The sequence below is a fragment of the Gobius niger genome, assembly GCF_951799975.1.
Source record: "Gobius niger genome assembly, chromosome: 9".
In the NCBI taxonomy this organism is placed as follows: Eukaryota; Metazoa; Chordata; class Actinopteri; order Gobiiformes; family Gobiidae; genus Gobius; species Gobius niger.
Window position 1 is genome coordinate 26,134,793 of NC_136860.1, and position 12,501 is coordinate 26,147,293.

At 41.9% G+C, this 12,501-nt stretch overlaps 1 protein-coding gene across 3 annotated transcripts in view; it reads left to right on the forward strand.

The window, feature by feature from the left end:
- epha3 (eph receptor A3) overlaps nucleotides 1–12,501 on the forward strand; it is a 116,689-nt gene that overhangs the window by 32,970 nt on the left and 71,218 nt on the right. The gene's annotated exons all lie outside the window — the stretch shown is intronic.

Consider the following 12,501-nt stretch of genomic DNA (forward strand, 5'->3'; position numbering starts at 1 on the left):
GCCCTTGATTGAATTCCCATGCATGATTTGATGAAGCGATGCTGCTGCTTCATATGTCAGCCCAGGACTACCCAGTCATTACCTATAGTTTGCGAGTATGTACAGTATGTTTGCCTGTATGAATTTCCCTGTAGGCTTTGATGTGCAATCCAGCCCTTCCAGCTATAGAAAGCATTGCTCCCCAGAACCTCTCCATGTCACCTCATTAGCTATGGAAAACATCAGAATCAAAAGAAGCTATCATTGAATTGATAGAGAACAAGAAAGAAGAGGGGCGGAGTGAATGGTGATTGGCGGCTGTGGTTAAGCTTGTGGGGGCGTCTGTGGAGCAAGGAGGATAGATCCGGTGTACGAAACATTTGCAATAGTCATTTAGTCTAGCTTTTTGTTGTTCGTACTTCCCAGACATTTGATTTCATCCTCAGAAATTGAAAGTGTGAGAGTTGTCTTTGAAGAGAACGCTACTGGTGTTTCATAATGTTCTTGAGTCGCGTCTAAGTTTCCTGTTTCCCGGAGGTTAGCTGAGGTGACGGCGGCGGCCATAATGATTTCAACAGCCTTTTGATTGTCCTTGATCCTCTTCGCTTCAATGCAGAACATTAGGCAAAACGATGTCCCTCTGGTTATGCTCTTCTTCTCCCCATATGATTTCAGCAGTCAATGGGTTCAAGGGTTAAATGACTTTGCGGGGCCTTTCATCTTCGAAACGTAAGAACCACTTTGTTGAAAACCCTCGGTGGGATGACAAACTTTAATTGAAGCTTCTATAGACTGCCAATGCATTCATTACAAGTTGTGAAACGAGGTCAAGTCTTGCTGGTCTGCTGTATTTGCTGAGGACACTGTATATTCATAATAGGATGCATAAATCCGAACTACACCAGTCTTTGTAGTACAATAGCAATAGCATTTGATATAGCATTATAGTGTATGTTCCTTAATAAAAGCACTAGCAACCCAATTCGCATTTTAGTGCAGAGCAAAAAGTGCCTTTTGCTCTGCTAGCCCTGTGCCTGTTCCGAAAATGATCTCTTCTCCTGAGTCATGTCTAGTGTTAATCAAGGATCAAAGGCAGCGGCCCAGGTCATGCCCCTGCTGTGGGCCAAGGGAAGCAGCTCTTTTTCTGGGACTGTGGGCTCCGTGTCGTAAGCCTGCCTCAGCTGTGCGGAAATCTCTGGTTTTGTTTTGGGTTAGTAGCTTAGATTAAAAAGCACAACACTGTCCAGATCACAACATTACGCTACACCGTTGTGTGTATTATTGCCCGTTGTCCATTTGGAAGTTTCCTTTGCCAGACACAGTCATGTAGGATGCAGAGTGATAAAAAGTAGAAGAACTTTGCTATGACGGTTTTTCTTGATTTATAAGACACAAATGTACCTTCTATAGTGTGCAGTGTTGAAATGAACAGCGTTACATCAAAGAAAACAACAAACAAAATTCACAATAGAAAATACACACCGTAATAGTTGATCAAATCCAAAAAGACAAACAAATCAAAAAACAACGTTCATCAAAAAGACCATCCAATTAATCAGTCATTGTGTTAAAAAACATCGGATACACTGGGAATATAATACTTTCCATGATGTTTTTGACTTGCCTTGTGTTTAAATGAATGCCATTTCAAAACAAATTGCGCAGACACATTACAGAAAGCGTCAGCTCGTGCCCCCAGTGACCCCTCCCCTCCTTCCCTTTCCTGTCTTTGTGACTTGTGTGAATGTTTTGGATGTATTTGACAATCTCTTATTAGTTTCCGAGACGTCTAATGGACTCTAATAAGGTCTTGTGTTACCCTGTGGTGGGACAGCTGCACCAACAGGCCCTTATGCGCAGCCATCAGGAGGCCCCTCCACAGGCTCACTGTCCAGGCCTGCAGTGTTAACAGATAGATGGTGCACGGGCTAGGTCACACTTTTAAGAAGCTGAAAACATATTTACAGTGGTGAATCCAGCTCTGACAAAGGCCCATCCTGTTCAGCTGCTGTCAATGTTAATGTGAATGAAAATTGTGCAGTCTAGACAAGGTTTATTTTGGGAAACGTTAATTAGACTGACCTCCTGAGGAGCTCCCGTAAACTTTTACAAATTGTTGTTAAGAGTCGTCCCATATGAAGGACGATTGACTTTGATGTTAAATGAGTTAATGAAAGTTTGTGTAGCTTTCTTTCTTTCTTTTTTTAGCTGTGTTATTTAATGTTTAGTTAAGTTATTTTTTATGAAGTGATTTTAAGATGTTAAATTCAAATTGCAAATTGACAGCATTTTTGATGGTCCCAGTTGAAAAGTTATTGTCAGATGTTGTGCTTTCTTTTGAACACAGTCTTTGTTGAACGATCATCAGTCTGTGTCTATCAGGGGAAGAGAGGAAGCCGGAGCGGTTGGTATTGTTTATACAGAGCGTGGAGTGTGTTGAAGGGCTTTAAGAGCCTGTGCTCTTGTATTAGACTGTCATTATTCTACTGGCATGTGAGGCTGTATGTGCATAAGAAGCCAGATATGTTTGTGAAAGCGAGGATGTTTTTTCACTGGCGCCGCCAAATGAACATATGAAATGTGTCTGGCCTGAGCAATGGGACACCAACTGCATCTGCAGTCATCAGCCTAATGGCTGCAGTGTTATGTGTATTACATAGTGTTGCATAGGCTGTAGTGTATATTGCAGGAGACATATTTTGATATTTCATCATCCTTATCAGCACGTCAGATGTCAACAGATCTTTGTCAGGGACAAAATAGTTTTAGTGGAAGTGCAGTTTTGTGGCTGAATGGACGTGTCAGTCAGCATGAGGATTACTGTATGTGTTATGGCCGTCCTCAGCTTTTCCAGAAAGACGGAGAGGCAGATCTCATCTCACTAAGTCACTCTTTCATCTGTCATTAGAATGGACTGCAGCAGGTGAAGCAGCTCCTATCTGCGATCAGTGTGAAATTCCTGCTACACTAATTTGATCCTACAAAAGCAAGCTGATGTCTATTGGGTTTCGCCGCTGCGTGCTCTGCCATTGCTGGCAGCTGTTCTTTTGTTTCATTGAGGAGAGACGCAGGTTTGCATTCTTGCAAGATTTATCAAGATACACAATCCTCAGAGTTGCCAAGGCCATAGTGCTTATTACAATGCTCAAGCTATGTTGTAAACACATATAGGTGCTGAGATTTTATCACTGTTGGAACGGCATGTTTTGCGGCTCATTGTTGGTGCTAGTCATACCTTTAAGCCTTATCCTATGAAGGCCACATTTTAAACCTAATGGTTATTGTATTCCATTTGCATTTATCCCTGACCACCAGTGTCCAATACGGTTCAAAGTTTTCCATGCTGTGCGTCTTCTTTCACTTTCCAGTCTTTGCCTTTGAGTAATTTAGTTACCGGTTTTCATTTGACCAGACATTTGAACCACCAGACCCCGATATACATTACTTTAACATTATCTACAGCTTGTTTGTGCTTGCTTTAATAGGCACAGTGTTAACAAAGGTTTTCCATTTGGTGTAGAAAGTTCGGGGTCCAGTTGAGCCATATGTACAAGTTCCAAATGAAGAGAGAAAAGAAGAGAGCCGCATTTGGACGGGCATCTGATACGAAAAACTGCCAAAGACCTCATCCCAATCATTTGCAGATGTGACTCCTGAGTTCTGAATGCTTAGAAACAGCCTAAAGCAATGTTCTTATGCCAAAACAAATCCAAGTTATTCTGACAGCGCAAGAATGGCATCTGGCTTGTTGTTGCCCTGACTTGTGACACATTTCATCCTCGGTTCCAACAGTATTGCACATTTTTGTTATCTTCCACAGTTTTCTGCCAGACAGTTGAGGCTGGATGCTGTGGATTCATTGAAACCCTGGCCTGCTTCTTGCCCCCTTCGATGTGCTCTGTTTGTTTGTCCCGGCCTATTATATAAGTGGCCACGAGAGCCCTTCCATCTCACCACACAAGAGAATCCAATGGACACACTTGGAAAAATCTCCTCAATGGCAACAGCAGGTCTTTTGCCTTAAAAGATTATTACGCATCATTTCCTCCCTGGCTAAATATGTGTTTGTCTGCGCGGGGCATTGTGGCGGCGCGTGAGTCTGTTTATTCGGTCCCATTTCAGGAAGCATATCGCTGGCTTTCCATTTCACACACTCACAATTGGAGCAGTGGCTTGGTGTTGCAGACGACAACAAGCCTCGCGGCGCGCAGAGCCATTGCCGAGGATTGTGATTTGACCGCCAATCTGCTGCGCCCTCTGTTTGTGTCGGGCGGGGCGGGGGGGTCAAGTAAAGAGTTAAACGGTACACAGCTTTGTTCTGGACTAGCACTCATCTTCCATTGCATCAGGGCTCTGCTCTCCCTTGTCACTTTGGGTTAGTGAAGAGGCTCCCTCCGTTGCAACGTTTTGGCTGTGGGCTCTCTGGCACTTCGCCGTTTTGGAGCATACACCGAGCGCTAGAAAACAAGGGGTCAGGCCTGGAGCGAGATCTGCAGCGAGACATGTCTTGTATCATAATGTTAACACAAGATTTTTTGGTATATTGTTGGACAGACCAGGCCTCTGTCACCTATAGCGTTCCACAGTGTAGGAGTGTGGCACATTGGCAGAGAGGTAAGCACTCATGTCTGTCAGGCTGAACGATCTATAGAGACAGAATCCAAATCTCAAAGTCTGCAACGACATTAGGTATGCGATGTCACACCACAAACTACAAAAAATGATGGTCTAAATGGGGTCTGCATAAACCCTGTGAACCCTGTTTAGTTTACACCGCCACAAACGTTTCGTAAAATGTGTGTGAACATGCTCCGGGACTTGCATCAAATTTGCAATGTGAATCTTAATTTTTAGAAGCCAAATCACACAAGATGATTTAATCCGGTCCCTGACTTGTAGAGCACAAATTTCGGAATAAGCCTCAAAAAAACAAGTCTCGCCCATTCCTGTAAGGAGTTATGATTTTTTTTTTAAGGAAATAACCAGGACGTTCTTTCCAGCCACTAGGGGGCAACTTAAGCTTAAAAAAAGGAAAGAATTCCACACGTGTCCAGTAGAGGGCACTGACAAGAGATCAGGATATAAACAACACATTATAGCCAGGTGGTAAATGGTCAGTCTGCCCCAGGGCGGCTGTGGCTACAATAGCAGCTTACCATCACAGTGTGGAGTGAATGAATAATGACTACAGTGTACTTTGAGAAACTTGTGACACAGGCGTGTTAGGCGCAATACAAGTGTAAGCCATTATTATTATTTATGACAGTCCTGTCGGGCTTTTGACCAAATCAGCACTATTTTAAAATCACAGCTCATTATTATTTAGTTATTGGACACATGCTTACTCAATAGTATTATCCTGATTACATTATATGGATTTCGGCCCACAACCCAAATGAGTCCAACACCCCTGTGCTAGACTGTTAAAACTGGTAGCATAATAGGTAAAGGACTCATTAACCAGAAGATTAATGGTTCTAATCCCATTCCCCGCAATTTGTACTGTTGTTGTCATAGGTAAGACACCTGAGAGCTTGTCCCAAATATGCACTCGTTTATCTGTTTGTTTGTTTAAGCACCTATTTGTTGTTACACTTGTAATCCCTTACATGAATAACTGGATGAAAAAGAATCAATAACTTACAATAATATGTTTCTAAAAAAATCTCCACAACTGCTATTTACTCATGAGATAGCTACACACTGGGATTCCCTTAGTCTGGATTCCAAGCAGCTCTGTGTTGACTCTCAATGATTTTCAATAACCTTGATATAAACGAAACAGGAAAGCTACAAAGCTAATTAACACATGCTAGGAAGCCTTGAAGCAATCTCACATCACAACAGCAGCTGAGAGGGAAATGCGATGAAGTGAAAGAGGAAGTGGGAGAGTAGGAAGAGACGCCAGTTCAAAGGCAGGCTCTTTCAAAGTCAGCGATGAATATGTATAAACAACAATACAATACGCAGGCTGCTTGCGACTAGTGCGAGGCTCAGAAAGCATTTCATTGCAGTGTCCAGGGTAATTTAGCAAGGAATTCAGCGAAGTCCAGAGGGAAGGAGTGCAGTTTGTTCATTCTGGCTATCATTGGCTGTTTACTTTTCTCCTTTATAGTCTCTTTTCAGTCGAAGTAGAGGGAGGCCTGTTGCTCGATGGCACTGGTGCTCTTGGGACTTCAAAGCATCTGGTAACCACAGGCCCAAGAATTCAACTTAACACACTCACAATACCAGGCATGGAGGGAGTGAAAGAAAGAACGCTGCTGCTGGGGTATATTATAGAGCCTAAATGAATATGTGGCTTTGCATAATGATTGGTAAATGCTTGTTTTTTTCCCCCCCTTTTTTTTGCTTTTGCCTTCAACAGCAAATTATGTTTCCATTCCTGATGAAAATTGGTCTATTTCTCCAGGCTTGGTGCTGACAAATGAAACTTTTTGGCTTTTTTACTATCTGTGGGACAGTTATTTTACTCCAAAAGTAAAAATGGCTTGGATGGTTGCCAGAATAATTGTGTGTACAATGCACAAACTCACATAAAAAAGAGGAAAAGGAATGAACTATGAAGGGAACTACCTGCACTGGAGAACTGAACTAATGCTGAGACCAAGAAAAAAGTAAATTTTTACTGGAATAATTCTCTTCCTCCTAAGAGAGGAAGTTTGAAGCTGCTGGACCACTTATCTCTCCAACGCCATCAACACTTTCCCTTCAAGGCCAAGCCACGGAGCTAAACCAGATAAGGACTGAGCTCTGTGGGTCATATTTTGCACAAGACTGACTTTCAGACTGTAAATAACCGTACACACATACCCCCTCCCTAACCACGCCCCCGTCGTTCTGCGTCTGCCTCAATACGTTTCTTCAGCCCCACCCCACGGTCAATGGCCGGTCATCGTGTATTTCCCATGTCTTGATGTCTCTATATATGTGCTTTGCCTAAACCAAACCTGATTGTAATTTCGCATTATCTTAAAGTTGCCTTGCCTTGCCTAAAAAACTGTTAGTAAACCCAGCCTTTGCAAGAAAAAAAGCTTCAAATATATTGCAACAAACTCAACTTTTGTTCGGCCATTTGTGTATTGTATCCACTGTCTCACCATCTAGGAGCGTACAATTCCAACTCTAAAGTACTGCTGTTAGAAATCCTTGTAAGCAATAGTTACGGAAGTGGAAACCTATAATGTTTCTTGTCCTATCTGCAGTTGCAGCCCCAGACAGTGGAAAGTGCCCCTCTTATCTGCTGCTCTTCTTGGGTTGTATGGAGATTCGGAGATACTTGCAAGTATAGAGACATAGTGAGTGGATGTCAGAGGAGTCATATCCGCGATGTGTTCACTGAGCAGAGACCTCTCAGTGTCATTTCAGAGTGAAAACCCGGAGCGGAACAATATAAATGTCTATCTCCGCGCCGCTGTCTGACGAGGCCTGGCTTCATCACATGTTGCAGCAGAAACTAAAGGTGTCTGTTCCACTCTGCAGTTTAATGACATGATAAGCACGCCGCAGTTTGCGTGGAGGTTGTACGAGACTGGAAATGCAGATCGTTCTCATTCTATCGGAACCTGTTATAAGTACTCCTTCAGTCTGGTAAGATGGGACTGAACAATTGTGGAAAAAAGTTCAGCCTATTTTGGAGTCCCACATATAGTTTCTATTTTCAAGCTGGCATGTTTGATGTGTGTGGTTTTGCCAATGAAAGGTGAACACACAGGGAGAAGACCGTCAGTCAGGAGAGCAGTGTTCATTAGCAAACCTCAAGTCAGACTGAAGAAACGCTGACCAGAGCAGGAGCAGCTCACACAGAAACTCATAAACATGCAAATGCGTCATATAGAGCCCGGGTAAATTGATGTATATCTTTTAAACAATCACTTTAACAAGCTAAATGTCATCTTTGTTGTCAACACACAAAATGAACTGGAGACACCGGTGATCCATGATGTCCTTTTCCATGCATCCCTGACTCTGCCATAGCCGTAGACAAAAGAAAAGGTCCCTCCTCTCATTTACGGGAAGGACTGGTGACATTTTACGTTGAGCTGCGGCGCTTGACTTAGTAATAGTGTCATTCAGAGTGACATGGACCGTGGTGTGTGTGTGTGAGTGTGAATATAAGCGGGCAAAGGGTCATTTAGTTGGGATGGGGGCTGCAGTTGTGTATGCAGATTTGGTGTGTAATGATCAAAGATGGTCAGGCCTCAGTAATCAGGCCTTTAGCTGAATGCCAACACGACTGAGCATGCTCAGAACTGGAGCTGGACATTGTTGGGCTAAAGGTTATAAATCTGGGTCATTGTTGTCAAGCGATCGCAATGCCATCACGTCCGGGGCTCTGGTAGGCAACATACATGGATTAAATAAAAAGACAGTAACAGATCTGTAAATGAAGTCACCAAAAATATTCAGTGAAACAACAACAGTGATTGCTCCTATTGACAAAAGGAATGGTGCTTTTGATTAAACATTTAAAAACTGGTTCATATGTAAATGCTGTTTTCAATAGAGAATGATGTTTGATACAATATTTTTCATTTTAAATGATGTAATGATGCTTTGGGAGCCAGTGGTGATTTAGATGGAACACAAAACTGTCCTCTAAATTTTGTAAAGTCTATAAACCATCTCCAGCTCTGCAGTGTGCTGGTGCTAAAGGTGATGAATTCAATGTTTTATCACGTCATTTCAACTGCTGCCTGCCGAGAGCGCTCCAGGCTAATTCTTGACCAGCACAGGATCTCCCTTTTCAAACATGAACACTATTTCAAATTAATATCTAAAACATAAACAAAAAAATAAATGTTAGGGCACCCAGATTCATTAATCTAAATTGGCCCACTGTGAATTAATCTGTACACAGCCTAAGATCCAAGCAACCCAGACCCTGGCAAACAGGCAAGAGTAAAAGATCATTCACAAGAATAAACATGATGAAGTTGGTGGTCATCCCATCTTTTCCTGGTGCCTCTGCTCTGGAGCCCTGGACACCCTAAGTTGTTTATGGACAAAGGTTCCAGCCTATAAAGGTTGAGGATACAGTGGAGATGAGCGTTGACCTTTCTCACAAATTACACACCCTTGCTCATTTTGTGCCCTGCTCCGATCACACGGACACCGATATGCAGAGAGGGGTTTGAGGCATGTCGCTGTGCTCTGAGAAAATGTCAGACGTAGTGTCCGACCAGATTACTGTAGTCATCACCTACAGACCCCGCCCCCGCCCCATTCATTTCCCCTCATCTGTCCCAGTGCAGATCGCAGGCACTGGCATTTGTCAAGGTGAAGGCAGCAGGGCCCTGCCTTGTGATACATCCCAACAATTTTTCCATTTCTTCTGCTCGGCTAGTCTTCTGCCATTAAGTTTTCAATTTCAGCCGCTGAAGGTGATGCCAAAGAGCAGAGCCGGGAGGAGCGTTAGAGAAACCAGGCTGATTAATGCAGCCAAGCTCTGACTCCTGTCAGTCCAGTGCTTTCTCAGCTGCTTCTGTGGCGGTGGCCCTGTTACATTGATATGTCGACACCTTATGCTGTAATCTCAGGTTTTTGTTTCCAACTGTGAGGTTATATGATATAGTGTGTATAATCTCATTACAATGAAAGTACTTTGAAATCTATCTATCTATCTATCTATCTATCTATCTATCTATCTATCTATCTATCTATCTATCTATCTATCTATCTATCTATCTATCTATCTATCTATCTATCTATCTATCTATCTATCTATCTATCTATCTATCTATCTATTTATCTATTTATCTATCTAATGTTGGATGGATTATACTGTAGCACTGATAGTGGTTAATTTAATTCTACTTTCTACTTCCACGTCAGTAAGCACTGTTGCAGTACTTCTTCACCTAAAATGATTTCTCTTATGCAGTATTTCTCTCGACTTGGAGGTTAAAAACATGACATATTTTTGCATTAAGTACCTCATTCACAAGTCCTAATCAACAGCGCCTGTGTGTGAATACGTGTCTTCCAGATGACAGCTGAGTGCTAAGGCTAACGCGAGCGCGCTTCCTTTGACGACACTTTGTCTCTAACGAGCTTCAGCCAATTAATCCATTAATCTAGATGTAAATGGCTCCTGAAAGGTTAGCGGGGAGTGAATGTCATCTGCATGTATTTACCATGCTAATGTCGCTAATGCTAATGCCGCTCTCAGACTGACACGAGCAGACCCGAAAATGTTGAGGTGGAGGGAAATGACAGCTCGATCGCTGATGGATTACACTGCATCACATTATAAGCCCGAATAAGGTGTTAATTACTGTGCCACGCGCACCTTTAATTATCAGGCAAACTTGAACTCGTCTGTCAGTCTTCACCCAGGGTCTCAGACGAGCAATTATTGGAGATTGTTGTCACTTTAAGGTCCTTTTTATCTTTTAAAATGTGAGTCTTCTTGCTTAGTGACAGACAGTGTAAAACTGAGAGGTCCACATCTAATCATAGATCATGGGGACATCATATTGACAACTATAATTGTCAAAGTACATTTTTTGGGCCAAATTGACATGTCTATTTTATTCTACCTTCTAAACACAAATGCATTTTTAGGCTTTGTCCTCAACCAAGTAGACCGCTTGTTACAGACGAAGAAACACTTTCTGTCTTATGCTCATCTTAATGAGAATTCAGGTTTGTTTCCATTTTACGCTTGAGTTAGGTAATTATGCTCAGAGGCGAACGGTGTACCGCGGAGATGAAAAATACGTATTTGAAATAAATAATGGCAATAAGTGAAGTTTGCTATTAGAAAGACGTTAGGGAAATGTTCATTAATTTAAAGGGCATGTTATTAATGGTTGACATTGTGTTGGATGTTATTGCTTTTCATTGTTGCACATACATTCAGATACATCCTAATTAAGATGAGCTTCAGTGACTTATTTTTAATCTAAGCAAAGCTGTAATAGTAACATTGTAGCAAAAGACAAAATTGTGTAATGTATCTTTAAGTATGTACGCACAAAAGAACATTACTTTACTTGTTTATTGATTTAGATTTTTATTTTTTTTCGCAACGTGATCCATAAATAAGACTCCACAGCTGTTTGAATTGCTTTCTGAACTGTGAATATCTTGTTTCTAAATAGAGAGCTGGAGAGTGCTCATAAAATCACTCCCATTATCCGATGAAGAATACTGCATTTTGGCAGTCTTTCACCCAAAAACAAAGCCTCCCGCTGCTGAGCGCCTGATAGCTGACTGACTGAGGCGCAGTGTTAATTGCCAGTGGGTGCTCGACTCAAGTGAGATAGTCAGTAAATTGTGCCCAGGTGGGAGAAGAATAGGCCCCATCTTCATTGCTGCCATAGAGCTAATTATGACGGTGTGAGTGTGTGTTGATTTTGTCAATTTTTTTTTTCACAAATGTATCCTCCATTTGCCTCTTTAATGTGTATGTTTACCTTCGGTATGTTTATCATGGAAAGTTGAAAAGAAATATATTTATATATATTTATTGGTCAAATCAAACCCTATACTTTTCACAACTTTCCATTTAAAGCAGAACTAAGTAACTTGTTTACCTTAATAAATCCTTTGTAGTCCCTCTAATACAAGTGTTAATGGGATGATTGGGGGGTCTTTCATCTCCCCCTGGTGTCTCGGGCCAGAAAACCACGCTTGCAACTTCCCTGCCTCCGGGTCTGAGGCGCAATACACATTAATAGAATCACGAATAAGAAGCTAACAGGCTAACAGGCAAAGCAAACTGCGGGCTTGCACCACTTTAGCAGTGTTAACAGCCAAGTTAGAGTGAAATAACATTGTCTCCATTGTGTATTTACACAATGTGCACAATGTACATTATCCCTCTCTCCCTTTGTCTTTTAGGTCAGCGTAGTATTTATTCTCACGGACAATTGATGAGTAAAACAACATGCTACAACACCTGCAGTGATGCTTATCACCTCTAGGGGCATGAGTTACTTAGTTCTGCTTTAACTTTCCCAAATCTTCCTATTCATGTAAACCACACCTAGCCTGTTATCATTCACAAGGCTTTATAAGTAGATTCACAGTGCAGATAAATCTTTTTTTCCACTAATGTTTGCTTACTAAAACAAAGCTGATTGTACTTCTACAAACAGTTTAGCATGGTTTTGCCCTTATTGATGGGAACGATGCAGGGATAAGATTACTTCACTGAATGGACTATTTCTAGTATAAATGTGCATTTAAAGGTATACATATGTAAATCTTAATAAGCGTGCATTTTTAAAGACTGTCCCAATATAAATCAATGGGACCGCTTTCCCTGCTATACTTCTAAATCCATTTTCCCAGTACTGTATACTGCCATGATTCAAAGCGTTTCTACCGTCTGGCACTGTGTTGACATGTTGTGTGTGTGTTTGTACATCCCAGCGAGGCGAGGCAGGACTTGGCACAGGCTAAAACATGCACCTTCCAAAGGCAACAGTTCTGTTAAGTGAGATGTGCTGTGTGCCATAATGATCCCATCTATCACTGCCTTCATCTCCCCGTGCCTTTATTCCCCCCAATCCT